At 40.7% G+C, this 27,478-nt stretch overlaps 1 protein-coding gene across 19 annotated transcripts in view; it reads right to left on the bottom strand.

The window, feature by feature from the left end:
• Positions 1-27,478, bottom strand: part of INPP4A (inositol polyphosphate-4-phosphatase type I A) — a 135,207-nt gene that overhangs the window by 78,732 nt on the left and 28,997 nt on the right. For 14 of the 19 annotated variants that reach the window (XM_071582211.1, XM_071547561.1, XM_071582220.1 and 11 more), the window contains one exon: positions 226-286. The exons of 3 other annotated variants lie outside the window; for them this stretch is intronic. The gene's annotated coding sequence lies outside the window, so the exon portion shown is untranslated. Of the gene's footprint in view, positions 1-225; positions 287-15,177; positions 15,557-27,478 lie in introns of those variants that run through there. 2 more of the 19 variants (XM_071582159.1, XM_071582195.1) reach the window with 2 other exon arrangements.

The following is a 27,478-nucleotide window of genomic DNA, read 5'->3' as shown; positions in this document are numbered from 1 at the left end:
GAACATAAAACCTCTGGCCCTTATAAGGAATTACCCACAGTACAAAACAGAGGGCAAAAGCATGCCACTGATACCAGAACAAACAATAATTTCAGCATGTCATTACTTCTGAGGCTGAAGCTCCTTTAGATTTATCTGCCTCTAGTTTATGACGGAGATTTGAACCCTTGCATTCAGTGTCCACAGCTCCTCACACATTAAAATAGCAATCACTAATTATACTACCTTACTCCAACTTTCACAGATGAAAATCAGCATATGTATCCAGTTCTTGTTTTAGTAAAGTCTGAAAGACACAAAAAGGACAAATTGTTTCTGAATGAATATATCCAAATAAACAAGCTAGTTAGTAGTACAGGAAATTTGGGGGTGGGGGGCAAGTAATAAATGTAGGAATAACTGAAAAGAACACCCCAATCCACTAAAAACTTATAAAAAATGCAGAGGGTTAACTACTTATAACATAGTATCTTTATTATTTGAAACAGAATTTGAACTGTGGATCAGTTCTGTGAAAAGGGAACATAAGAATAACGTTGAAAGTGAAACTTCAGATTCAAGTACTGTTACTGTAAAATTTACCCTTTTTACACCCCTGTGATGTGTATCTTTCTCCTGTTAATACAATCCATTTAACTAACCTGACTTTTCTGTTAAGTCTGTAAAATACTTGATACAGTTATGGTATAAGAAGCTCAATGAAGCAGCTACTTCAAGCCACCACAAACAATCAAGCTCTCTCAGCATAGCTCTTCAGCTTGGCTACTCTGTCCTGTCTGCTCAATCCAACTGGAGTCTGTGTCTTGGGTCACCACATGGCACTGCCACTTCTTCCCCAAGAGGATGCTTCATGAAACAAGAATGCTAACAACTGAAGCCAGCTCCTCAAGCAATTTTTACTTCCTGCAGGTCCAGACTGCATTCAGATGCCACTGGCAGTCAGATTCAAGAGTTTCATTTCTTGAGACCCACTGTGACAAAGAATATTCTGTCCTTGTTCATACCAAAATCACTCACCACACCTAAACAATAGGCATCTTAAGGGTGCTTTTTTCCCCTCAAGAAGTATGTAGGGGTAGACTTGGCGAACGCAGATTTGGGAAGGGCTCTCCCCACGTGGGTGTGCCCTTCCAGCCTGCACAGTGGATTTTTTAGGTGAGGCACAGCATGCACAGAACTGGCCCCACCGTTTAAGTCCTGAGGTCCATCTGCCACGGCCGAGTGAGCTTGGACAGTGACAGGGAAGTCCTCGGGACTGTCACAGCACCCGGTACTAACCGGGGCTGACCCTGCTGAGCATCCGAGATCTGATGGGATGGGATGGCAGGGAGGCATTGAACGGCCAGGGGACGGTCCCACTGAGACTGGAACTCAGGTCCTTGGGATTCAGAGTCCAGAGTGCTCTCCCTTACACCACAGGACTGCCCCTCAAGAAGCATAACCAAGACATTTCCTAGCACATGCTATCTCATAAATCAATCAGCCCAGAATCCTTATCCAAGTATCTGTCAGACAGATACACAATCCACAAGGCAGCAAAGTTAGGCTGCTAGCATGAAGCTTAACTTCACCACGAGAAAGCCACATCCTTCCTGGGCTCCCTCTGTAGATAGGTGAATCCAACATCTACACCACCCAATCCATCAGCTGTTGGGGTGAGCCCCTGAGGTGCAGCAGAGGTCCCCATCACACTGCCCAGGGCTGCTTCTGTTCTCCCCAACAGAGGCATCACACACTGTCCTAACATTTCACCCATGATCTCTTCTCAGCCCCCATGGTGATCTTAAGAAATTATCACTATTTTGGAAGGGTATTGCTGCAAATTTTCAGTTCTACACTATCAGAAATGATCCAAGTGCTGTGCTGCAGCCCAACAGAACAGTGCTTTATAGGGGTAATTTAGGAGCAGATGCCTTGCATCCTGGCATGAGGGAAGCTGGGGTGTTGGAAAAGTGCAAAACCTGCTGGGATGGAGAGGGAGGTGAGATATGCAGACAAACCTGGCACAGTGCTGTCCATGCTAGGAACAGCCCATGGGATGAATTATCTCTACCACCTCAGTCACTCCAAAAGCAAACCCAGAGGCAAAGAAACACGCAGTGTAAAAAAATGTAGCAAATCAGGATGTGGGAGCAAACTTGAGAGCTAAGTATGGATGAATCTGAGGAGAACTTGGCTGGGGTACAGGACAGTCCAAGACAGCAGCCAGCTGAGTACACTAGCTAATCTTCTCCATGTTTTAACCTGAAGGCAAAAAGGAGACAGGCTTCTTCTAAACTGAGATTGGACGTGGCACTGAGTGCCATGATCTAGTAAATGGACTGGAGTTGGACCAAGGGTTGGATTTGATGATCTCAGAGGTCTTTTCCAACACAATCGATTCTATGATTCTATAATGCAGTCCTACTAAAGTTACTATCTCCTGCTGGACCCCAGCCATGGCCATCTCAGATATACCAGTTTTAATTCTTTTTTTTTTCTAATGTCATGAAACTTGAACTAGAAGTACAGTTGTTTCACATTTCCACAAGGATTACAGAAAGCAAACAAAGAATTATAATTACTTAACTGCACAACTGATGCACTACACAGATTGGTTGTTCAGTTTTGCACCTCCAACTCTCTATTAACACTCAAAATTATAGAACAAAAACATTAACCATGTATCAGGAAGGTGGCAAATAATTCTATGGATCAAATTTTTTATCTTAATGCCAAAACACAAACCTTTCAGCCAGTATGCTCTACAGGGCAAGAACAAGCATGACTTTCAAACTGAAATACCTGCCATTTTGCTTTAACAGAGCATGTTAGAAACCTTTGACTGTGGTACCACAAAATGTGACAAGGCAACAGATTTCTATGTGGAGAAGATGTTCCTCTAGTAAAATGTACAGATGGGGCAGATATTTAAATCCATACAGTAACGGTAAGAAAGCTAAAACTAATACCCAGAAAAATGTACTGATCAGACATAAGCAAAACCCTTCTTAGAACATTAAATTCAGGGAAAATTCACACATAAAACAGTGTTCAGATTCATGACGCAGTAATTAAGAAGCAATTAATCAGTTTACAGTGCTGCCTGTAAATAACATCGATTGCAGGGCTGTGTGTAAATAACAGGAAAAGCAATGCTAAAGAAGAACTAGGACTGAAGCACAAGAAAGAAGTCAAAAAGTACTAAGACAAAACAAGCACACTAGACTATCAAGAACTTCCTCCATCATTTGGGAATTTATTATTTGAGGAAAACCAAGAAAAAAGATCTCTGTGTCAGCCACAAAAAGGGCAGATACTGCATTAGGGTGTACCAGACAATGTGCTCTTCTCACTACAAAAAGCAGTGATGGGACTAAGTTAGAAATACTGCCCCAGTAAGCTAAACTCCATCTCAGTCTTTAACACATGCAGAGAAAGGCTTATAAGGACAACAAAGAGGTACCTTCTCCAAAAAATTGTTAAGCTCAGCAAAGTGGAAGACGAGATGAGTTACAACTTGCTCTTCAGAAATACATGACAAGGGCTAAACACCAGAGAGGTGAAAAAAGCACTAATATAAATAGGATGTTAACAAAATTACAAATGTAACTGGAATAATAGCAACCAATAAAGCTAGATTAGCCAAGGAAAAATTTGTTTTCTCTATAATAGGAGAATTATGCCACTGTTAAAACCAGACTCAACAACGCAGCAAACTCCATCCAGCCCTGTGCTTCCATGCACTCATCAGCAAAGCATCTAAAATTTCTTACAAAATTATACCTCTTCAAAGAAGTGGCCTATAAAGCAGCTCAAGTTTTGCTCTCTTTTCATTGTCCAAGGCAAAGGCAGAATAAACTTGATGTTCATTTCTATGACTGTCAGTTCAGATGAGAAGTTACAAAGAGTTTTATTTATCCTGGCTTTTGGAGAGTCCCTCAGTGAGGACAGAGACATCTGACATTATATGGAGCTCTTTTCAGGGTCAAATGTGATATGGAAATTTTCATCAAAAAAGTCATATACTATTTTAAATCATTTTTATTTTTGTAAATTCAGTACAGGCACAAAAAGTTTCATGTTGGTATCCTTTATAACTCTGACTGTATTTATTTTGTATAGTTATTTTTTCCTTTTTCCATTCTAGAAGTAGGGCATGTACTGTGAAAGCTCCTAGACACAATGAAAGCTACTCAAGGAAAACCACAGTCACAAGATGTAGGGTTGATACCATGGACCTGCTACATCGTAATCCTGTAACGTACTGTACAACCATTCACCTTCAGGACATCTAGTATAAATACTTAAATTTGGTCAGTTATTATTAATTTAATTTAAAATAAAGAAATTTAAATGGTGGAAATTATAAAGGAATCTAAAAATTCTATTTCCAACACTATGACAAAAAAAGAGACTAGTTCTACAACCACAGGCAAATCCCTTTCAATTCTGTGGCTTAGCTCATGTATCTGTAAAACAGAGACAAGGCGACCTAGTAACTACATCGAGTTTCTCTGCTGCCAAGTTATATTCATACCTTGCTCACTACCTTCAGGAAGTCACACCCATTTTGCAGAACATTTGCACTTAGATAGTGATGTCTTTCAAAAGCAGCCCATCAGCAAGATTTTTTAAAAAACACTGCAACTTCTGCAGAGCAGGCAAGACCTATCTAGTGATATCTCTACAAGTTCTGCCCTCTTGCAGATGTCCTGCTCTGCACCCCATTTTAAAAGCAACTTTGGTCCTTCAACTGCATTTCTACATTTTTTAATTGCACTCCAAACCTGTTGTGCTTTGGTACCTGATTAAGAACCATCAAAGTGCTAGCTTTAGTCATAACAACTAAACTGAAGAGCAGCAGTACCCACCCAGGTAGTGGACGCCCAGAGACTCGAATGGCACTTGCATATGAACGACTAACTGTGCACCAACTCAAGGCCTCCTTCCCCACTCTACATTGTAGAGCTTTTACATTGTATGTATGGCCAGACTTCAAGAACGAAGCTTTGGGAAGGGCTCTCCCCATGTGGGTGTGCCCTTCCAGCCTGCACAGTGGATTTTTTAGGTGAGGCACAGCGTGCACAGAACTGGCCCCACCCTTTAAGTCCTGAGGTCCCTCTGCCACGGCCAAGTGAGCTTAGACAGTGACAGGGAAGTCCTCGGGACTGTCACAGCACCCGGTACTAACCGGGGCTGACCCTGCTGAGCATCCGAGATTGACAGGATGGGATGGCAGGGAGGCATTGAACTGCCAGGGGACGGTCCCCACTGAGACTGGAACTCAGGTCCTTGGGATTCAGAGTCCAGAGTGCTCTGCTTTACACCACGGGACTGCCTCAGTTTTTACATTACATTGCCTTATAATAGCAGTAAAACCATAGTAGAGTCTGGTAATGCATTACTGCAAACCACACCAAAGCAGCATTTCCCTGACATGCTCTGCCTTTGGCCTTTTGCATTAAGAAATGATCATGACAGAAAAAAAGATTCTATTAAAGGCTGCAGCATGGCTTTGCTTAATTGAAACGATACAGAAATTGGTTTGCAATCAACTGATGATGGCAGTTCAAGCCTTAGTGCTTGCTGCTGAATTTTAAAAGCCATTCAAATCCTTCGCTGTAAGGAAATGATATATAATGAGATTTTTTCCTCCCCAATCGTCTGTACTTGCAATAAAGGTTAGACACGAACTGAGGAGAACACTAGTTCTCAATCAAACCTGCCACACCATTATTCCAAAATACTGCAGAAAGTGAACCACATGACACTATTTTCTGTTGAGAAACATTGATGTGTGATAAAAAACAAACACAAAAATAAAAGGAAGTACATACATTCCCATGGGAAATCCCTCACTTTCTTCTCCACCTTCCTTTCTTCCCTCTTTCTGACACACTAAATCATTCCAGGAAGGAAGGAACGACTAATCATTTTTCAATGCAATTAAATGTGGTGACAGCATCTTTGAAAGGTACCTGCAGCACATGACACCAGGTGTGATTTCTGTCTACTAGCTAAACAGAGAAAAACAAACCTACTTTGCCCAAAGGTTACCTTTGATAGCTTTTATCCAGGCACAGTCCAACAGATGTGCTATTGCCCTGAGAGTTGAGCCAATCTGGGTTATTGTCTGCCATTGCTTTTCCTCACCTTTCCCCTCCTTCTGTCTGTCAGCAAAATGGCACATGTTGGTATAAATTCAACTGCTTCAAATACAAAAAAAACAGGACAAAGCTGAGATGGGGAAGGACTCTTTGCTGATTATGCTGGCAAAATTGAGGATCAAGAACCTCTGCAGCAGACAAGCAGCTGAGGATGAACCACATGACAGTAGAGCTGCAAATGAATGCTCATTCAAAGCAAGCAGTCAGGCCCAGTGTAGCTCAGAAGACATTTCCTGTAAATGTATTTTAAAGGCTCACATTTCCAATAATCAGCCTACAAACTCAGGCAGCACATTCTTTTTCTAGGTCAAAATAGTTATGACCCCTGGTACAAGTCACAAGCAGACAGAAAGCAGAATATACAGTGTTTCCTGCTGTTCTCTGATTTCCTTTGCCTTGTGGCAAATAAATTACAGCATTCCTTAAATGCTTTTACAAACTATAAATTATTTCCTGAAATCTTTCTTCATTCCCCATTCTGAAATAACTGTCTTCAGGACTTTAAAGAACATAAACTTACTTCATTCTGTGATGTATGTGGCAACTCTTTTTGCTGTACTACCTTACACAAGATGCTACCACCATTACATCCGAACATACCTTACAGAAGAGGAGGAAACTCACTTGTCTTGGTATGACTTCCCCAAAATTATTTCAGATTTGCTTGCATTATGTATGCAACCTGTGCTTACGGGAGATTAAAGTGTTATCTATTATCAGCTCGTGGTTGTGAAGAAGGACAACATACATCTGCAACTCTATCACTGGTTGCACCAGTGCTTTAGCATTCCTAATGCTGGGATGTGCTCCTGAATGAGTCACAACTTCTTGAGCAGAAACACAGGTACAACTTACCTTACTCTGCACCTGATTTTCAAGGAAAGAAAACCACAGCACACAGCAATACTTCCCCAGTATGAACTAAGTCAGAACCCACAGCACGCCCCAGCATTAGGTCTGTTCCTCAACACTGGCACATACACATCTCCACAAGTCAGTCTAGATAAAGAGTGCAGTCCTGCAAAATGGGAAGCCAGGAAAAGAAGATTACAAAAGACAGTCTCAAAGTCAAACTGGTTTGCACAAGTGGATCCTGTATTTCATATTCTATTTTACATACTAAAGAGAAGACGTGGTTCAATATTACAAGAATTCTCAATCCAACCACCTACTACATAGTTATGCAGAAGAGATGAGGTGACAACCCAGGACCACGGTGCATCACCTTGAACACTTTTATAATAGTGTTGACAGTAAATTAATGGTGTCCAGTATCTAAAATTCTCACCCCCTTCTTTCATTAATTTTATCAGTGTCACAGTAAGACACATTTTACTTAGCTATAAAATGTCCACGCTCCTGTCTTTAATTTTTTATCATGGGAGGCAATGTTTTCAGGCAAGATAATATTCCATCGTAAAACTAAACATTCAAGTAGCAATGGCTGGAAATTATCTTCATGTAGTGTAAGCAAATGATAATTCTCTATGGGTGTTCAGTTTTACACAAATCTCCGAGATGTCAGAGACAGTAAGATGGGCTTTCCTCACTGCACTGGCATTGTAATGCAGACATATTTCATGAACCCCCAAATGCAACTTGGGAGCTGATATAAATGGCAACACTGGGCACTCCAGCCATGAAACATGCAGTACAATAAGGGGAAACCACATGATTAATATAAACAGTCACATATTTACTGTAAAGACATTGTTTTCTTCTGTCTCGGACATATGAATCACAAAGGAATGGGGGGGAAAATGCAGGTTGTAGAGAAGCTGGAAAAGGTGTCATGTTTTTAAAAAATAGATGCTGCAAACGATTACATTCTTCATTAGCTACCACAGCCCTCCCAAATGCCTATGTGACACATCCCTTATTAGAAGCCTTTTAGATGCCTGCAGACATTGCTAGTGACGATAAAGCACCGTGCTAGGAAGAAAACGGCTCTTCCCATTTATCCTGGTTGTCTTGCTCATGACAAGCAAGGAAGAGGTATCAAATCATCACACAAATTGAGTCAAATTACTAGAGTTCTTGCCATCTGCTTATCACAAATATAACACCACCTAAGCAGATCTTCACTGGTAAGAGTTCTGCCCTCCATTTGTCTTTCTGCTAAATTTGATGCAAAATTGCTATTTAAAGACACTGCCAGTTTTTAAAGAGACAATTCTTAATGTGTCAATTCTTTTCTAGCCCTCAATAAAATCTTACCAGTGGCCCTTTGTTATATTTTTTGATTTTCCAGGAAATTAACAGTTGTGGTGATGTTTACATGTCTGAAATATAAATCCCACTAATGAGTACAGAAAAGAACATGCAGTTCTTCTTGACCTACTAGGAAATATTTGCACCCCACAAAAAAGACAAAGCATTTACAAGGAAGTCAAAATTGAGACACCATGGGTGTTGAAGCCAAGCCTCTCCCTTCCTCAGTTCAGACACACAGATCCTGGCAGCCTCCCCTCACTTCCAAGAACAAAAGCAGCTGTTGGCTCCATGTCCTCCCTATGCAAATGGAAGTTTATCCTTCCCTGTGCCAAACCAGGTCCCCTCGCTCACTGCTCTCTGTACCCTGAAGGTGCTTATCCCTTTTCACTACCCCCATGCACTGAAATGGCATGATGTCTTCAAAAGACAGTAATACTCAACAGCATTCCATTTCAAATGATGCTGGTAAAAAGGAGGTAACAATAAAGGATGTAATTTCACCATATAGCAATAAATGTGACAAATTAAGGTTGTGTCATGGGAGATAATTCCGACTGTATTTCACTCTGATCCCCCCAGCCATGGCTTTGTAGAGCTCATCAAAATAAGCCTATTGAGCACCTCCTGCAATGGTAGTGGTGGTTTCACTTCAGAGACCACAGGTTTCACTCCAGAGACCACCACTGAAGCATAGATTAAACACTGTCAAACACAGCTCCCTTCAATTCAACTCCCACTTCTTATTTGAATTTATAACATTGCCCACATCCTGAAGTGAATATTTCTATTCACCATGTATTTTAGTGAAAGTGCTGTAGACAAATTGACTGTACAAATTGTTAGAGAACATTCAGTAACAAAGACAAAGCCCTGCAGGATTTCTTGTAGGAACTTCTATGAGACATCATATTACTTTGAGACAAACTTAGGACTAAAACTTCATTTAATTTGCTTCTGCCCAGTAACAAGCAATACCTTGTGTTGGGAAAAAAAGCAAACTACATGCTTACTCACACTAATTTATAAATTCTACAAATGACCAATCTGCAAACTTATGCACCCTCAAGTTACTTTCTGTAACCTCTGAAATTCATCAATTTGAGACCAAACTTGTCCTAGTTCCCTTCTATTCCCCAGCTGAACTGTAGAATTCATAGGAGGGCAGCCAAGAGAATGCCCTCTAGTTCTCCATTAGACTTTGTTCACACAGTCCATTTCTGGTCTAGTTTGCAGGCCTGCCTCAGTGCATATGCACCACCAAAAGATTCACTTCTCCATGCAACTTTTTTGCATAAAATCACTATCCTGTAGAAGGATCAGCATTTTCTACACCATGTTCCCATCAGAGTCTACAAAGCTATGGGATAATCATAAGAAATCTTTCTTATGTAGGCAAAACCACAAAGGCCACATTCTTCCTATTACTCACTACCTCCTGTTTACCAAAATACAATTGAAAGTCATCCACTTATCTTAGGAACAGAGAATAATGTGATGAACTTTTCCCAGACACCCACGTTCAGGAGAGGGTTTATGACAGAAAGACCTCGCTCTAGTTGGCTCAGCTGCATGCACTTTAATGTCATGTATTTACAGCCACAATATTTAGTGCTGGTAACATATGTGACACAATCCTTTTCACACAAATCCTCCATACTATTGCACAGAGCTCACAAGAGCTCCTCTTGAAAGCTTTCCTGAAGCAACAGAAGACACTGCCAGCATGGTACAATTTATTTCACATCCTTCTATGTGCATGAAACGCATGAACATTTTACCATGCTGGTCCATATGTCCTCAGGAGAAGACCTTCCAACTGCTTGACAGAAATAACATCGATGTCAGGGAAAAAATAAATAGTTTGCTTAAATTCAGACCACTAGTGTCTATTTCTGAAATGAGACAGAGGAAACCTTTTATAGCAGGTTGTATTTCAGGAATCTGGGACTTAGAATACATTCACCCATCACACACAGGAAACCTGACGAAGTTACTGGCTTTAGTATAATCCAGAATATTGTAGTGCTATCTTCTTTTCATTTGTTTTTAATAAATAGATTTGCTGCACAAATAACCTGCAGAAATGAACACGCTCTGTTATTCCCCTCTGCCTGTAGCTGCTTTGCCATCTGGCACTAGCAAGTATTTATCTAAAAAGTAAATTTCAATTAAGGATCATGAACCCACTCCTTTTAAACTGTGTTTCACCTGAACACAGAAGGTCAATTCACAATTATGTGGGACATCAAACCTACATAAATAAACTGCCATTTATTTAAGTCCACACAGCAGTCAGAGGTACTCTGCTGCTTTCAAAGGCAAAGCAATAAAGTGAAATGAAAACTGAGCTAATCCCAGATTTCTGCGTCCCTATAAAATACAAGGAGAACTCTGCACAGAAATAACACACCATCATAACCCTGGCTATAATCTCATTTAACCTGAGCAAAATTAACTACTTTGATCCTTACACTGGCCCTGACTCCTGAGCAGGGCAGGGAGACTGCAGTCACAAAGGACTAGTCAAGTGGAAACTCAGACCCCGAGAGCAAATGAAAGGCCCATAATTGCTATACCCAGAATATAGACTGTAACCTTCACTCTTTATTTAAACTAGCACATGCTTAAGAATACACAAAGGTTTCAACAGACAAAAATTGAGACTGTGACTTTTTCTGTGTGATACAAAAGCTTACAGAATGCAGCTTGAGCCTTCCAGGGCAAATGGGACATGTTCACCACCTCCCTGTGTCCCTCTGCTTGAACTGCTCCAGCATTAAGTGAGGAGCTTTTCAGGACACACTATAAACAAAGATGTAACAGTTCTTTCCCCCTCCCCTGTAAAATCAGGCAAGAAATTTAATCCAAATGAGAAGTCTTCAAAAAACAGGAACAGGGACCAAGGAGATGCCCTCTAGACACGTACATATATACAAGACCCCAAAAATACCTGATGCAAAAATTGTCATCTCTAAAAATTATGCGAATAGGTAGAGTTCTCCAACAAACAAGATAGTTCAGTATTGCAAATGGTGCTATTCATACTGCCATGTGCAAGAATTTTATTTCAATGTAACTCCAGTTTACATGGGCTTGTTTCTTTCAAAAAAAGGAACAAATACTTGAAAAAAATCCAATCAACTGATACAAACTTAATACCTCCCCCCATTTCAAATTCCAATTTGAAAACAGAAATGCTGTGCTGATCTGTAACAAGGATGTACTACACAAACACTAATATACTGCTGTTTGATCATATACTGCTGAGTCCTTTTTCAGGAAGTCTAATGCCAAATAGCAACCACAACCATCTTTTCTTTTGGGAAGGGGAGGAATATACATCCTTATTCAGTGCAGGGACCATCTTTTACTCTGTGTAAAACTCAGAGTATACAGCAGTGGTCCATGTTTGGGTTGATCATTAGCTTAAACTGTAATACAATAAAAACTCACCCATATTAAAGAGGACTCATGTAAATTAATTTCAATTACAAGACTGGATTTCCTCTAAGTTCTTCATCAGCCATTTAGCAAGGCTAGTTATAAATCATTGCTGATGTAGCTTTTGTGTAAAAAAAAAGTCAGTGCTTCCTCTTGCTAGAGGTGTCAGAGCTTCAAGAATTTTGTAGCAATACTTTACTTATTTTCCCTATGCCCTTCACTTCTCCACTTTCTACCACAGCACCAGCTGTGTTTACTGCAGAGCCATTTCCGCCTGTCACGGCAGGGAGAGCTACCACAACATGCCCAAGAACGATGCCACTGTCTGTTCTGAAACTTCTGCCCCAGGACTGAGAAAGCACAACACGTAAGAGCTCAGAGTTAATCGAGCAGCATTGCTACCCAAGTGCCAGGAAGGCTGACAAAAGGCTCAGAGTAACAAGGTTAGGCCATGGCCACAAAATAAGCCACAGAAAAAAAGCAGTAGGTTTTACAGGTTTTACAAAGGAAAGAAACAAATAAAGGACAGCTGAACACCAGACCTGCGGTTTGCAGAAGCAACACAGAAGCAAAAGGGAAGAGAGGAATTACATGAGCTTTGCACCGTTCAAGGCCTGCCTAGGTGGAAAAACTACCAAAGGGAGCAAATAATTAAACAAGATACACCAGATCCCCTTTATGAGAATCAAAAAGAGGGCTTAAATTTCAGCAGGAAGTTCGAAAAAGCTTTAGTGAGGGCAGAGATAACAAAATATGGCTCTGTAGAGCCATGCAGAGATGAGAAACACAGCCATGATATGCCATAGGTTAGGAATAGGAGCAGAGAACAGTAAAGTGGGATATTCAGCTTGGGTTTACAGAAAAGAAAGGCCAAGGAGATCATGAACTCTCACACTTCAAGTCCTGCCAAAATACCTATGAAATAATCCCCTAGCTTCTGTCATTTGTTACCTTTGCAGTCTGATGCAAAGCCAACTTAAGGTAACAAAAACTACCTTTCGAAGTGCCTGGAGGGCAGGCTTTGACAAGCCCTATTGTGTTTTCTACAAAGTCTCAGCACAGAAGGATCAAATGTCGCTGGTTCCTTTGCACTTAACACAGGTATGATCACTTCCCTGCACAAATCTCTTCTACCTTGGATATTTATGTTTTCAGTGGTAACTTGTTAATATATCCCAAAGAAGACACATAATTATTGAGATGGTATTGCAACATTCACCACTAAAATTGCCTTAGCTCTTCCCAGAAGCTCTCCAACTGTCTAGCTATCTTGCAAGACTGGACTTTTTGTTCTTTTCTTCAGCTGATGTTCTTTTCCACTTAATGGCATTCCAGCGGCAGACAGAGGGTCATGGCAGACGGCATGAGAACGACATTAATCAGAGGGGTTCTCTCTGCTGGTCAGCTCTGGCACAAAGAGTTTATGGACAAGTAGGATGGAGAGGACGTCTTCAGGGCTGTGTTGACACAGAGGCTGGTATCTTGGGTTTTGGATGCTAAGCACGTTCTTGAAATGTCTTTTAAAAACATTACCAGTTAATTATTTAACCGCAATGCATTAATAAGGAAATTATGCAAACTTAACTGAAGATAACTGGGTTTTATTACATTATTTGTTCTGTTTTGACGTGATACAGAATTCATACTCTAAATGCAGACATGCTCAAAGGCAATCAATCATGAAGGAAAACACAATTCCAACAGAATCTTAGAAACCAATAATTCAGATACAAATCAGTGGAAAAACTAAGCCTGCAAAGACTTTTATTTCTACTTGTTTAGATTTGTGAGGGGAAAGAAAGACTACCATGTGCCAGAAGTTTGTTAGTGAACAGTCCCAAAACCAACCCTAATATTGTTAAAACTATCATGCACTTGTAAAGCTGTAACATGAGAAATACTTTATGTCTGAAACATAAATAATTAACATCAGTCACCAAAATTTTGCTCTGGGAGATGGGTACCCCTGAGTGACATTGTTTTAAAAGCTTCTCTCATACTGCAGCTTTCCAAGTTGGACATCACAAGTAGCATAAAGATACCACAAATTCAATAACATACCTTCCTTTACATTTTATTAAGACATCTAATCTATTTTAAAATAGAAAGCAGCACCAAATCTAGTTAATTCACAGCAATGAAAACACCGTGCATCAGCAAATGCTATAAATTCGCAAATAGAAGAACCTAAAGTATGCTGTCAATTTTAAATGCCAGTATGTTTTTTTGAGAAGACAGTGGTCATTTTTATGTAAATTCTACAAGGAAATGAGTGATAATTGCAAGTACCTGAAAGTAAGCTTCTTAATGACTGGGTTTTGAAAATACCCCCATTCTGAAAACAATACACAAGTGAACAGGCTCCCTTGTCACTAAAAGCAGCTGCCAGCCTCACTGTAAGATACACTTTAAAAGCACACTGCCATGCAAATCCGAAATAAATGGGAGGGAAAAGTAAAAAAGAAGGAAAAGAAAAAAGAAATTAAGATAAATTCACGATTGCAGTTCAAAATCAGAATCCCTAACTTATAAAATCTCTTGTGGGTAATATAGCAACGGCTCAAGGTTCAGTGAATTCTATATAAGGATAATAAGCAATATCAGTGTAAACTACGTTAAAATTACATCATCAGAGTGAATAAAATAGCAGTAAGGCCACTACAAACAAATGTTTTGCCCACCCTGCATATGTCAATACTAGCCAGAAAACTAGAATATTTCCCATTTTTTGCATATAACTAATTGTCAGAACAGGACATATATATACATATGGGCTGTTAGGGGCACAAGATGAAAACCATCCCAATATCTGGAAGTATCATTTACGGTATTCTAAGAAATGTTTACATCCAGGCACTGCACGGATCACATGCACAGTCCTAGCCTGAATGCTGAAGGCAAAACAACACTCTGATTCTAAAGGTAAACAATTATTTTGCTATTTGTAATGCCACTGATTTTCGTTCTACTAATAAAGAAATTAAGAAGTCAGTACATGTAGTTTCAAGTAAGAACTAGAAACCTGCAGTGCTCTCCAAAGAACAGAGAGCTCCTTAAAAACTAGTTGTTTCCCTTGCCCTACCATCTAGCAGCAGTGTTTCTTCAAAAGAGGTCTTCTGTCCTTAACATGGCTGCCATCCTTACATAACATCAATGAATGAGAATGTTTTGTTATTTTGTTTCCTAGGACTCACGCTGCCCATTTAGCCATATGATTCTCCATATGGCACAGCAAACAGCTGAGATAAAGCTTTGCAGTAACGCAGCTCCGAAGATCAGCGTCCTCTGAGAGTAACAGCAACAGAAATACAGACTTCACAAGCTCCAAATTCCCTTTCATGTGTTTTTCTAGCAAATAAACAGGCATTCTTACCTTATGAACACAACAGCAATAATAATGGTGCTCAGTACAGCCTCTCCTCCTTCATCCGTGCTCGTAAAAAAAAATCTTGGTGCAACTGTCTGCTGCAGCAGGTAATCAATAATATAACCTGCTCCTTCTGTTGCCAGAGCTGCTCCATCTGAGCACTAGCTAACGTGAACACTGTCAGTGTGAGTCATACCAGTGACTCAGAGCAGATGCAGAGCTGCAGGAGGAGTTTAAGTTTCAAGGCTTCCTCTCGCTCCTGCTCTCTGTCACACAGGCATTGCCTGTGTCTCTGTGTGTGCCTGCAGACTGCCCCAGCTTCTTCTTTCAGCAGCAGGTTTGATTTCATCCTCCATATTAGGGGGGAGTGGAGCTTTTTTTGGGTTGGATTTTGTGGTTTGGTGTTTTTCCTCCCAGAATAGCAATTCTGTTTCTTTCTTCACTGTAAATATGTTTATCACAAATGCAAAAGCTTGTTCTCCAAACAAGCCAATACTGTGGTACATTGAGTGGTGCTACTACAAGACACCTGTGGGCTCAAAAATCCCAGGAAAGATTCTAACCAGAAGTTTTGAGCCTGAACAATATCCATTTATCGTGACAACTTTACAGCAAAGTGTCCCTGATCTCATCAAGTACTCTGGGGAGGGCAAATTTGGTCTCAAATGCAGTGAGATGAAAGAACTGTAGGAAGGGCTGTGGAGTGCATGTGAGCAGAAATCCTTTGTGCCTGACTCCAGTTTAGCAGGGAGAAGAGCCTACAGGCAAAGAGAATAGCTGCATTTTAGGCAGGAGCAGCACATTTTGGTTTAGGGTTGAGTTCTGGCAGCCTCCCCCACAGCTGTCCATCTCACTAGACACTCATTACCCAGTCAAAGAAGCATTTGGATCACCAGTGTCACAGGCCTGCCAGACTCCCCATCACAAACAACTGAGAACACGCACATAGCAATAGGACAAGGGGGCACAGGCTTAAGCTCTGCCAGGGGAATTTTAAGTTGGAGATCAGAAAAAAATTATTTCCAGAGAGAGTAATCAGGCATTGGAATGGCCTGCCCAGAGAGGTGGTGGATTCCCCATCCCTGGAGGTTTTTAAACTGAGATTGGACGTGGCACTGAGTGCCATGATCTGGTAAATGGACTGGAGTTGGACCAAGGGTTGGATTTGATGATCTCGGAGGTCTTTTCCAACCCAATCGATTCTATGATTCTAAGCCAGAGTTAGGACCTGGATGCTGGATAGTCTTGATATGCTATGCTGTACTGATCACATGTATTTCTGTAAGGCACAGTGGTTGCAGTGGTGAACAGATCTCACCTTCCAAAGAGGCAGATGAAGCCCTCTGCTATCAAGCCATCAGGTCAACCACAGGGAAACAAACTATGGTGCGATGAATCATCTTAGTGCTGTCAAAAGAAGCTACTGGCCCAAGGAGCAAGGCCATTACAATGCGTAGACCTGATTAACAGTCATTCATATAAACATCCCAGACAACCTGAGAAAAAAAGCACTTGGTTTATGTCAAAGCATTTACAGCAGAACATCTTTCCCTATACTTAGCAAATATCCAGTTGGCTGTCACCCAGACAAACAGATTTGTGTTGAGATTTCTCATGGAAAGGCTAATACCAAAGCATGACTTTCATGGTCTGTGGTTTTTATCATTTTAAAGAACTCCTTTTCCAAGGCCCAATCAAGTGAAAGGTACGCCTGCTTGATCCAAGTGTGCACTGAATCTGGTTGTTAGAGCTGCTGAACAAACTGTGTACTATTGATGGCAAATGTTTACTCCATGTAACTTAAAAACAGCCAAGAACACTGCCTTGGCAGGGATCAAGAATGAGAAGGAATCAAGCTGAGCAAAACAATCCTTGAAGCACACTCATGGAGATAACATAAACAAAGGGCATAAAGAATAGCTGATATCTATGAAGATACACTGAATTAAACTCCTTCCCCTAAAAACATTACTAGTCTATCACTAGGAAAATCTTCTATTGAATCCCATCCTTTTTCCCAATTTACTAATGGCAGTGCATCCTTGCTCCTGTCAAGCTTTCAAGGACTTATTTTCATATCTTAAATGCTTGAATAGGCAAAAGAATGCTAAAACCCACAGTATGCCAGGGGAAAAAATAAACAAAACAGAAAAAACACAACAGCAGCAACAAAAAGCAAACCAAAACCCTGAGATTTTAAACCGAAAAACCAACAGCAAGGCCATGGTCCAAATGTCATCTATGACACAGCCAGAGAAGAAGACAAAACTGAAGACAAAATTGGATAATACTTCAAATGTCTGGGGGTTTGGAGGATGTTTTTTTACCCTTTTAGTTGTGTGGAGTTGTGTTTTTTGTTTGTCTGGTTTAATATGTATGGCATGCAATTGTATATCTACATTCAATTTTGTGCTGCTGTTCACCTAAGAGCATAGATTTGGATTACAGCTGACTCATGAAGAGCTGTAAAGGCCTCAAAGTGATTAAACATGCCTAAAGTGAGCACTCACTGTGTAAAATGCACATACTTGGCTCACCTGCAAATGACCTCATCTACAAATCAGAAGTGATTTAGCTGCTGTAGGCAGCAGTTTTCTGTTGCCTACTTGATCAGTTTTCTTCTCTGGACCTCCTGCAGCTGAAATGCTTTGAATGGTTAAAAGTGGGAAAACTTGAAGCTTCTTACCCCAAGAGAGATAAACGTACACAGATGTGGATGAAATGTTGAACAGACATTTAGAACAGCCTTCTAAACTGAACACTGTTGCAAGAGATTCTGCAGTAAGAAGCAGTGTAGACTATTATGTACTTTTTAAGGGCTACAGATAGTTTTCCCCTTTTCTCCGTCAGGAAATAAGCAAGGAAAGGCTTTTCTGTACTACCTTTTCAAAATGGTACTAGACTTGAGAACCTTGTTCCTCCTCATTATCTCCCTGGTTCTAGGAATTAGTTTGGAAATTTTTTAAAAGTCATCATTAAGCCAGTGATGATGGAAATGGTTTCCCACAGCCTATTCCAGATTGTCAGATTTCTTATTACCCTGGTTTCTCATGAAAGCTCAGTGTCCAGTCAGATTGTCTTTACTGAGAACACCAGCCTCTAACTCCCATTCCTGAGCCTTTTTCTTCTTAGTTTATACTGTCCAGGAAGGGGAGGGAGTACAGAGCTGGGGGAAAGTGAATGGGGAAAAAAAAAAGCATTCATTTTCTTGAAGGACAGAGCTGGCTCACAATGCAATAGAGTAACAGAAGCAGATTGAGGACCAGTGCCAGTATCCACAGTGTCTTGTTCTGCCTCCAGCCTTACAGTCATATTTCCAACAGCTACATTCTCTGTTGCATCCTAATGCTTTATCGTCTTGTTTTTCTGAGCCCTGTGGAAAGGTAGGATTTCAGACACTAATTTTCGAGGAGCACTGACACACATTTTCAAGACAAAAAGAAGAGCTAATTTCTTGAAGAGGCTCACACACTCTTTGTTGTTGATATGGGCATTACAGCACCTTTCAAATGTCCTCACCAGGGAGCAGCCATGCATGGAGATGAGCACTATGCAAAAACAGAATAGGAGACACCCACTGCAGATGGAGCATGTATTTGTATTATAGGCAAAAAGTGGAGAAGATAAGTATTTTTTGCATTATCTTATAAACACAGCTAACTGACTTGATACATGTCCACAGCAAAGGCTGGTGAAGGGACTGGAGCATAAGTCCTATGGGGAGAGGCTGAGGGAGCTGGGGGTGTTCAGCCTGGAGAAGAGGAGGTTCAGAGGTGACCTCATCACTCTCTACAACTACCTGAAGGGAAGTTCTAGCCAGGTGGGGGCAGGTCTCTTCTCCCAGGCACTCAGCAATAGGACAAGGGGGCACGGGCTCAAGCTCTGCCAGGGGAAATTGAAATTGGAGATCAGAAAAAAATTCTTTCCAGAGAGAGTAATCAGGCACTGGAATGGGCTGCCCAGAGAGGTGGTGGATTCACCATCCCTGGAGGTTTTTAAACTGAGATTGGCCGTGGCACTGAGTGCCATGATCTGGTAAGTGGACTGGAGTTGGACCAACGGTTGGATCTCGGAGGTCTTTTCCAACCCAAACAATTCTATGATTCTATGATTCAAAGCTAAATGCAGAAACTAGATTTCAGAGCCTTGCTCACCTAACCATTAGACTTCCCTTTCGGCGCATCTCAGTAGTAGGTTCCTTTCTTCCAGCTAATCACCAGAACAAGAACCTTTATTCTGCACAGTGAACAGAGGAAGCCACATATAAAAGCAGAGCTTTAGTGATTAGGTATGGGAGGAGGGAAGAGGATGGACTTACTCCTCAGAGTTATCTGAAGGTTTCTGAAGATAAATAACAAGACACACTGCAGCAGTTTAACTTTTTACTGTCACTACATCACCCACCAATGTCTTGGTATCATCCTGCACTCCTCTACAAAGCAGTTAGCAAAGCAACCTGTAAGAGGCTGTGGGAAACCACTCCCACCACACAGGTACATCTCTTCTGAGACCACCTCCTCAAGTTACTGCTAGAGCTATGGCCCATGTAAGATACATTTGCTATTTCTAAGGACCCAAAGCTACACAGCCTGCACTGGGAAGAGACTGCAAAGTGAGAAGCTTCCTGTCATACACTGCATGCAGATCTCAGAGGGAAGTACTTCCTGCACATCCAATGAAAATGAAAAAGACAACCTAAATGCCCGTTTCCTCTTTATGGTCTGTTCTCAGCAGAAGAAACAACAGACTCTGAGAGACTAGGATCAGAGAAATCAGGCAAAACAAGACAAGAACAATGTATCTCATAGCAACAAAGATGTCCTGACCATATGAGACTATTTACAGGCACTGCTGTGGCTCCTGCACTTTACATCTGCTGCATGTGAAAGCTTGTCTGGGTAAGAAGGACTCCCCAGATTGCACTTGATGTCAGCACAGCGTCAGCTGATCCTTTGGCAGCCAGCCTGCTCACATCTATCCACTTCTGCTCTCTTTTTTTAATGCTAACATCTGCCCATGTTTTGCACTGAAAGAAAAGGTCAGCAAGACCCTAATGACACATTAAACCTGATAATCAGATGCACCACTTGCAATTACCATGTCTCATTCCCCTTATATTCAGAGCTCTGCTTTTTCCTAAAAACCCCAATACAGTGCAAGTGCAGAATCATCTGTAATCTCCAATCTTACATACACACTACAGAGTTCTGTTTGGATACAGAGAAAGCATGTCACAAAACACCTGGTCTCCCCAGGCCTCCAAGAAAATTAAAATTAATTCTATTAACATAGACACAAGTTTCTGATTCCAAACAACCTTAGTTTTTCTCTACAGTACACAACTACCTCTCTGTTACAAACCAGCATGCCCCATTTTCTGCACTCATACAATCATTTCAATTGAATATGGACCTGTGAATCCTAACAAAAGAGACATTCAAACCCAGGAATAAACTGATCTTGAGGAAAGCATGTTACTGCCTGACTTAAACATCACAGATCCACTGTCTAACAAAATTATATACTCTGATGGCTATTCTCTACATCCACTCATTTTGTTCATTCAATACACTCTATACACTTTCAGACTGAAGTTTTTCCTGCTGTCTTCACAATGCAGGACTTGCAGATTTATGACTGGTGACCTGTGACTAGTAGGTTCTCCAAATGCCTCAGAAAGAACAATTGTCAATGCTGGAGAAAGTTGATGCAAACACTTACTGTTTTCCCAGTACCATCCACTACACTGGATAAACCAAATCAAGACCCAGCAAAAGTGAATACAAAGCTGGACAGTTTGATGACTGTTCTGCAGCGTTTCTTGTAAAATTTACTCTTCATTTACTCAAAGAAAGAGCAGCTGTAATATGAGATTTCTGAGTTTGCATAACAGATTTCTAATGCTTTGTCTTGTCTTCTTAACTCATCTGTACTCCTTTGCAAGTTAAACAGTCCCTATTTTCCAGCAGGGAAATCATCGTCCAATACGTTCCTTATTAGTAAGGTCGTGAAAAGGAACATTTAAGGATCTTGCTCTCTTATTCCTGTTCATGGCATTCCTTGCCTTTGCCATGGAAAAAAGTCCTGTTGTTAGTATAGAGTAGTAGATCACTTCACAAAATGCTCAGAGGGTCTCCAAATGTATGCTGATTAGTAAAAGATCTAATAAATAGAAAGGCCGTGGTTAAACCATTTTTCTTCTCTCTCAAAATTCTTTTTTCTTCTTTCAAAATATATTATGTAGCAATCCAATCAGAAAGAGTTATCAGCAAGCTTTTAACTCACTATGTGTTTATGATGCACTTCAAATTACTCTCCAGATTAACCAAATAATCAGCGGGGCCATTCAAAGACTAAGGTATCATACACATTGGATTGTGTAACCAGTGGGAGCCCAAGGAGGGAAAGCTTATTAAATGTGTTGATAGTGGAAGTGTTTCTCTCATGATTAATCTAAATTTTGACATTCAGAACTTAATTGACTTCAGATCATTTGAGATTTTTCCTAAAATTAGGTCACAGAAAAACCTCATTAGAAGTAGCACTTTGGTGTTTCTAATGGGATTTCAGAAAAACTTAATGTCAAAGGCTACATGTCTTATTCTAAGAACAGTCAACTACAAACCAGCCAACCCACACAGATAGGAAAAGAAGGCAAATAATAATCATTAAAAAAAATCAGAATTTCCTTATTAAAGAAACGATTTTCTTTTTTGGCAGGTACATAAAAATCAGACTCTCCCAAATGACCCACCAGTTACAACATGTTTTTCCATGTTTCTGTTGGAAGCCCAAGTGATATATCAGCACTGTGATGGGTTGCTTTGCTGTTGGTTTTTTTTTTAATCAGTTTCATTTGTTTATGTATAATCTATAAGTATGCACTGATATATAGGTATATATATTTTTAGATTATTTTCACTTTCTAGTATGGTAAAACGCCCTATTGCATAGAATGTCTTGGTTACTACAGTGAGATGAGAGATTACAGATGTTTACATCAGTGGTTTTGTAAAGGACCTGGAGTTTTTGAATTTTAAGGGAATTAGACTGGGCAGAAAATAATTGAAGTCACTGCATCATTTGATTACCAGCTTTAATGTATTAGAGTCTCACTGACCTTCTCTAATAATGTTTATTTGTCTGTATTAAAGAAGCATGATTAATATTAAGGAATTATGATTAAATGAAAAACAAGAGTAACTGCTACTTAAAGGTATTTTTTTCATATCTATGTCCTATTCTATGGTTCTACAAAGCCTTCAGCTGCTGTTTCCCACCAAATGTATAGCAAACATTCATTCCATCCTTGAATAGATCCATGTAAGTCACCATACAATTCCAGATATGCAGCAGTGATATGTACAGCCCCACACACAACCTCTTGTTTATAATTAAGCTACACCATTCTAAACTGTTTACTGACATCATCTTTTTATATTATAAAGGCAATAAATACGTATTTTTTATTGGCCTCCTCTCCCATGCTTCCACCTTCTCCTAGTCCTGTCTGTGATGTGTTTCAGCTGTTTGGAATTGATGGCTACACCTGCAGATGCCTGATGAGGTTCCCTGTGGCCACAGCCCCCAGGTCCTGCCACCCTGCCCTGCTGGGAGCTGCAGCTGTGCCATCCAGTCTGGTCTGGGTCAGGGACCTAAGGTGTCCTTCACTCTGAGATTAGTCTGGAGGAAGGCACAGGTCTCTTGACATGCATTTTGCACCTGAGACTGTCATAGAATCATAGAATCGATTGGGTTGGAAAAGACCTCCAAGATCATCAAGTCCAACCTTTGGTCCAACTCCACTCCACTTACCAGATCATGGCACTCAGTGCCACATCCAATCTCAGTCTAAAAACCTCCAGGGATGGGGAATCCAGCACCTCTCTGGGCAGCCCATTCCAGTGCCTGATTACTCTCTGGAAAGAATTTTTTTCTGATCTCCAACTTAAATTTCCCCTGGCAGAGCTTGAGCCCGTGCCCCCTTGTCCTGTTGCTGAGTGCCTGGGAGAAGAGACCACCCCCCACCTGGCTAGAACTTCCCTTCAGGTAGTTGTAGAGAGTGATGAGGTCACCTCTGAGCCTCCTCTTCTCCAGTCAGGATAGAGAAAAAGTATGCACCTGGAGATCAGGGAAACAACATTTCATGTTACCCTCATTACCTGTTCTCCAGATCACCTCACAGTTTTCAACCCAAAACAGAGGAAGGCGAGTTTTCTTTCCCACAGCTCATCCATTTTGCTTTTTGGCAGGGAGCAGTGAGTCTGGATGGTTGTGGTTTGTTGTTTTGGTTTCTTTCAGATGGAAAAATGAAGGAGATTGAGTCTGAGGCTCAGAAGCACAAGTTCCTAGGTCCCACCTCACTTAGCTTGTAATCATTTTATTCATTACTTGCCTGACATTATGCAGAGTCTTGGGAACTGAATCTTAATCTCTAATTAATGCATTAAATGTTGGACAAGCTTTCTTTCAAGGTATTAAGTAATTCTGGGATAATGCTGAGTTTAGGAAGGAAGGTATCTCCCATCCAAATCTTGTGAGGTTTATCCTAGTCAATTTAGACCTCTTCATAAAAAACTATTTAATAAATGACAGTCACATTCCTAGAAAGGTGCACTCCAAACTATATTCACTTTTGTAAATTGAGGATTTTCAAAACTCATGAAATCATTTTAGAGATAAAGAAGACTTACCTGAAAAGACCTGACTATAAATACAAAACCACAAATACAAGCCTAAGTCACCAAGAGCCATAAAGACAGGTAGCATAAAAATACTTAATCAATTAATACTTATAATCCAAATAGCATTAATTTTCTGTTAATTTCTCTGGCGAAAAACAATTTTAATAAATCTCCATGAAAGGCCTTCTGAAATAGAATACAGTATATTAATATTTTCTGATTATCTGAATAGTGAACAGAGACAGCAAGCTGAGCAAAGAGAAAGACTACAGAGCATGGAAACTACGTGACAAACACCCATAACTACGGAAGGACTCTTAAAATACACAGGCTGTAATTCAGTGTTACAACTGTAGTTAAGATGGAAAAGGAAACAGACATTAAAATGTAACAGAAGTAAAAGCTATCCTCACATTAAACCAGTTTCAAAAGTATGGGTGTCTTACAGTGGGTCTAAAAAAGGGTAAGATTCAAGAAGCACCTGTTAGGCAGAGTTTCTAAATAACCTGCCTTTTTTAGAAATTTATATAATAGGCCAAAACCACACAAATACTGACCAAACACCATGTCAAAAGGTGCTTTGTCAGCTTCATATAAATAACCTTAAAATTTATTTTTGTAGACTGTAATGTATCTCTATAAGCTGTAGTAGCTACTTAGCTCAAGTCTTTTTTTGTACAAAAATAGGGCACATTTCTTCCACCAGCTCTTCCCTTCAGTTCTTCCTCACAAAAAATAATTGATTGCAGGTTCAGAAAATATAATTGAGATCTGCCTGAGCCTTTTTATAAATAGTAACAAACTTTGCATGACACTGGTAGCACATAGAGGCTATGTATGACAGTGAAAGGGAAATAATTTTTAACCGATTTAAAGAATTCCACACAGGAATCCAATGTATTTTTGGTATCTTAGTTATGACCTTTTAGGGGTTTTTTGCCCTAAGAGAAGCCTTTTTAGCTTCATTACTCCGATGTTCCATATCACTGAGGGCTAAAAGCCTGTAGCTCAGGTAGCAAAAGGACAAAACACAGAGTTAAGTTTTTAACTGAACAATCTCCCTCTGGGGGGTGGGGCTGTGCAGAAAAAATAGGAACTTAAAATATTTAATTAAAGAAACAAATCTATGTATTCCTCCTACAGATGCAGCCTGCTAAGCAGGAATAAAGGAATATTTAAGAATAGAAGCTAAAAAGTCATGCTTTAAAAATTCCATAATGCCACTGATCACTTTAATAGGTTGAAAATTACTTCAATATGTGCTACCCCTTACATGCAATGTGGAGGCTGAATAGACTACATTAATAAGAATGTGCAGGAGAGTCAGAATGTGCACTGTGTTCTCTACTTTCTCAGCAAGAAGACAGGCAGACTGTGATGCAGAGCTCCTAAGCTAAGCAGGAGCTAAGTTGCTGACTTAGGTGTCAGGAATCACCTCTCTGAAGGCAACTGCTTCCCTCTAAAACTGCAGAGGATGAAGTCTGCTGGTGCTGTTATGCCCCAATCATGCCTACCAACAAATAAAGAATTCTGCAGAACATACACAGAAATGGCGCAATGGCCTAAGAGCTAAAGTTAAATAGCTATCCAGTAAAAGCAGAACTCAAAATAGAACATAGATGGGAAGAACTTGGCTGTGATGTATTAGAGTTTTTAGACGATGACAGACAGAAACAGAGGAAATATCAGAGCTGGGGAACGAAGACTCAGTAAGGCAAAGATTGGTGTTACCATCAACAGGATATGAGTTCCAGTTAACACTCCACCCTGAGAGCAGTTCTTAGCAGATGGTCTTGAAAGCTGAGAAGTTAACAGCACTGTGGTGGCTTGCTAATGGGCAGAACTAGCTTAGAGAACAGGAAATGGAGAAGTGAGGGCAAAAGTGCACAGCAAATCATCGTAGGGGAAAGTGTGTCAGGGCAAGAAAAACATCAGAATCACAGTCTATTCTGAGTGGGAAGGATCATCGAGTCCAACTCTTAAGTCAATGGCCCACATAGGGGGTTGAACCCATGAACTTGGCATTATAACCTGTGTGATAGAGGAAGACCCAAAGAGGTGAATTCAGGAGAGGAGTGATTCAGGGAGAGACAGGTACACACTTGGAGCTGCAAGAATTAGCTGCTTGATTGACAGGCTGTTCAGAAGAAAACCAGAGATGTCTGGGGTAGCTGTGACAGTAAAAGGAGAGAGGGCAGAGAACAGAGCTTGGGAAGAGGTCATCAGGAAAGCTTCACAGAAGTGTTATTTGGCAACAAAACCAATGTTTACTAATTCTCTGGGGAAAGAACCCAAACACTTTTTTCAGCTCTCTTTCCTATTTTGAATTTAGGTAGAAGAGTTTTCAGGCTGTACCTAAGACTTTGCTGCAGTTAACTGTGCTCACTGACAGAGTTAAGGCCTCTTCCAGTGACACAGGTGTCTGAAGAGACATGCAGACCTCCTCAGCTTCCAGTCTGGACAAAGCTCCTGATCACATCTTGACCAATGGCATTTTCCCGTGTGAATCCTTCACTCCCTGAAAGTTTTGAGCAAAGTGCTGCTTCACATGAGGTATTTAAGGTCTGCTTAGCCTCTCTAATGCAATGAGGGCAATCATAATAAATAAAGGGAAAGCAACACCATGCAAGTTTCCACCACTTCATGGATCACAGATCAGAAACTCCTGGCCTGCCTCTAAGCACTGCTCAAAGGTTTGGCTCCTGAAGCTGCAATATGGAGCTGTGCAAATCCTCCAGGATCCCTGAGCATGCTGTAAGCTCAGTTTCACAAAACATGACAGGCTGAGCTTGGATGCTGTTTTGGACTACTCATCCCTGAAACTCCTGGGCTTTTGGCTCTGTGACAGAAATACTCCTTATTGTCAGAACAGCTTTCTCCAGGTGTCACACTGCTGATTGGCTCTAGCACTGCTTTTCAAAATTGTGTGGCACTGACAGAAAAGACAATAAAGAAGAAAAATCTCAGTAACTCCAGAAGAACTGCTGTGCAGAGCCTCCAAAGGATATTCTATTGCACAGGCTGCAGGCTTGGAAAGATTTGGCCTCTGATACTGTAAAAGCCACACATCCACAGAAAAAGTCAAAAAAAGCAAATTTTAATCTTTCAGTGATAATCTATCAGCAACCCCCTGAAATTTATAACATAGATGTCTGAAGCCTTTTGTTGTCCTCTTTAAAAACACATACTGGTTTTCGTACTTAAAGGAGGAGCTACCAAGTGTAGGGTCTTAAGGAGATGGATGACAAATATAGGATTGCTTCTTTACATCTTGGAAGTTTTGGGGGCCTCTTATCCTCCCTTTTCCTCCAAAATCTCCCATTAATCAATTTTCTCAAAGTACAAAGAGCACTGGAAGAAGGCGTGGAAAAGGTAGATAAATATAGGACAGTACTATTTATGGCCAGACTTTGCCAATGAAGATTTGGGCAGGGCTCTCCCCACGTGGGTGTGCCCTTCCAGCCTGCACAGTGGGTTTTTTAGGTGAGGCACAGCATGCACAGAACTGGCCCCACCCTTTAAGTCCCAAGGTCCATCTGCCACGGCCGAGCGAGCTTGGACAGTGACAGGGAAGTCCTCGGGACTGTCACAGCACCCGGTACTAACCGGGGCTGACCCTGCTG

Source organism: Pithys albifrons, chromosome 1, assembly GCF_047495875.1.
Source record: "Pithys albifrons albifrons isolate INPA30051 chromosome 1, PitAlb_v1, whole genome shotgun sequence".
NCBI lineage: Eukaryota > Metazoa > Chordata > Aves > Passeriformes > Thamnophilidae > Pithys > Pithys albifrons.
The sequence above is the reverse complement of the archived record's forward strand: the minus strand, read 5'-3'. Positions and strand labels throughout refer to the sequence as shown.